This window comes from Lynx canadensis, chromosome A3, assembly GCF_007474595.2.
Source record: "Lynx canadensis isolate LIC74 chromosome A3, mLynCan4.pri.v2, whole genome shotgun sequence".
NCBI lineage: Eukaryota > Metazoa > Chordata > Mammalia > Carnivora > Felidae > Lynx > Lynx canadensis.
The window spans coordinates 50,093,744-50,096,827 of NC_044305.1; positions in this window are offsets into that span (position 1 = coordinate 50,093,744).

The following is a 3,084-nucleotide window of genomic DNA, read 5'->3' on the forward strand; positions in this document are numbered from 1 at the left end:
TGCTTTCTACTCTTAGCAGAACAAAGATATTGAAATTAATCTCAAATCTTCTAAATTGTCTCTGTGGGGTAACTTTACCGAAATGTAGATAATATGGTCATCATTAATGACCAGAAATTGTCTATCAGGTAGGATAGGGCTGCAGGCAAAATCTGCCACCAGAATTTTGTTGGATCTCTGATCAGAGATTTTTTTTACATTTCTAAAAGTGATGGAAGAAATCAAAAAAGTATTCATGACACGTGAGAATTATGTGAACTGCAAACTTTAGTGTCCGTAAATGGTTTCATTGGGACGCAACCATTTATTTATATATAGTCTTTTGCTGCTTTTGCCCTGCAAGCAGAGTTGACTAGTTATACCTGAGACCATATGGCCTGCACAGCCATTTACTGTCTGGCACTTTGTAGATAAAATTTGCCCACCCCTGAGATACATGATTAACAGTTGGGCTGCTGGTGTTCAGTAGAATTAGGTCAGTTGTCTTATCTTTATGTTAATAGTTTTTTCTTCTGCACTGGCATATTACAGTTTCTGTATGTTTTCAGCAGAATTTTAGAGTTAACCTCTCTTTGCTACTGTTGAAAACAAAGATATTTATTCTTCAAAAACATGACCGGTTACCCTGTTGATGGGCATGGCGAGTCTAACAATTTTGGTCATTTAGATTAACAATCACTAAAGTTATAATTACTTAATTGGAGTTAACCTTTTTTAGTTGTCTGAGATGTCAGAATAAATTAAGCATAAAATGGCTTATAGGGTACATGAAGCTTAGAGGATTGAAGCAGGTGTGTGTGTGTGTGTGTGTGTGTGTGTGTGTGTGTGTGTTTTCCTTTTCTCATGTGCATAGTTTGTTGACTGAGTCACAAATCCAAATCCAAACTCAGAGGACATATAGTAGTCTGTGTAATCCTTTTAAGGGGTTGGGTTTTTGACAGGTTTCTCTTCCTGACAAGTAGTCTAAAGGCATTCCATGACCTGTCCACCTTTGCTACTTAAAGGGAGGTGATGGTCAGAAACAGTACTTTAATTCCTTCTAATTAGATGTCTCAAGTCTTTAGGATGTTTTAGTTAATATTTGTGAACCACTGAGTTTTCCTATAGCATTTAAGATAGATTTACAGGCTCCTCATAGGTGGGCCTCAGGTACAGTACTTAAAGTTGGTCAGCTTGACAAGTTTAACACTAGTAACTAGAGGAGGTGTTATTTGTGAACTCCAAGTTCTAAGTAAAAAAATGGGTAATTGTGAGACTTGATGTAGTAACACATAAAATGGAAACTAAACTTAACATTTCTTCTTCTGCGTTCTACACTGTGTGTAGTGGCACAGCACTGTTGTGCCATTGCTGCTGCCCAGTGTTGGTCCTGGCCTTTCTTACCTTCAGGAAACTGTCAGGCCCTTCCTTCCCACCTCCTGTATACAAGTTCATTAAACTCCATGATCTCAGAAGAGAGGTTTGCCTTCTTGTTGGAAGTTTTCTCAGAATGGGACATTGCTAGGTTGATAGCAATAAAATAGAAGCAACTGGAAGAGAATCACAGGTTCTCACTACATCTAGCTGTCATCAGTTGTATCCATCCACTTTGCCTGATACCTTTAAATGCCTTTCAGTTGTTCCCACATCCCCAACCCTAGTTAGGGAAATCTTTTCAGCAGTTCTTCCTAATGCATCATCAAGATTTTCCCATCTTTTGTTTTTTTTTTTTAATTTTTTTTCAACGTTTTTATTTATTTTTGGGACAGAGAGAGACAGAGCATGAACGGGCGAGGGGCAGAGAGAGAGGGAAACACAGAATCGGAAACAGGCTCCAGGCTCTGAGCCATCAGCCCAGAGCCCGACGCGGGGCTCGAACCCACGGACCGCGAGATCGTGACCTGGCTGAAGTCGGTCGCTTAACCGACTGCGCCACTCAGGCACCCCAAGATTTTCCCATCTTTTGAATCCACTCCAGTCAGCCTCTCAATTAAGTACAATACTGAAGCTACTCTTGCCAAGTTACCAGCAGTCTTCACCTTACTAAATCCAATAGCCATTTTCTGCCTTCATGGTACCTATCCTATCAGCAGAGGGCACACTCCAGTTAACAGTTTACCAACATGCTACCAAAGTATTATCAGAATAGTGGTAGCTGTTATTCAGGTGTGTGCACTTGAGCACACACACACACACACACACACACACACACACACACACACTTCTCTAGGGTTTACGTATATTTGGAATTCTACAATCCTGTGCTTCTTATACTAAATCATTCAGGCGACAACGACAGAAATATAAGTGTTTGTCTTTTCATAGTAAATACAGAATTGTTATCTTAAAGCTTGGAGTTGCAGTACTGAAACTATTCAGTACTATTCACTTGATTCTTTAGATTAATTTTTTAGGTTAATTTTATTGATTCTTTAGATTAATTCCAATTCTGTATATTTTCTTAATCATTAAAATTGATCAAGGATACGTTAAATCCTTAACCTATGTTATGTTTTACTAGACTTTCCTCTTATTTTGTTATTGTTGGTTAGTTGGATCTAAGTCAAATATTTATTTGTCTGATTGTGAAAAACAGAATTTGACTCTTTTACATCCATGGCCAAAATCCTGTGCACAGCAAAACGGCCAGTGTGTCCCAGAGACCAGCAAGGTTTGTCATTCTTCACTTTGAAACAATGATACCCTTGATAAGAGAGGAGGTTCCACTGCCTGTGGTAAGCCAGGTCCTACACTTCTGTAGCCTCATTCCTTTCCCTCTCTCAGCACATCAAGTGTCCTGGCCTTGTCCTTCAGGGGTCTCCATGTGCTGCACAGAGCTCCTCCTGGTGAGCAGTTTGTTTTAGCCTCTCAAGTCCAGTGCCTATTCTAGGATCCCAGGTTCTATTCCCCTACTAGGAGGAAGCAGCAACTTTTTTTTTACAGTGACAGTTCGTTTTCTCTTATCAATGGGGATATGTTCCAAGACCCCCGGTGGATGCCTGAAATCATGGATAATACTGAACCATATATACAGTATGTTTTTTCCTATACATACATACCTAGGATAAAGTTTAATTTATAAATTAAGCACAGTAAGAGATTAAT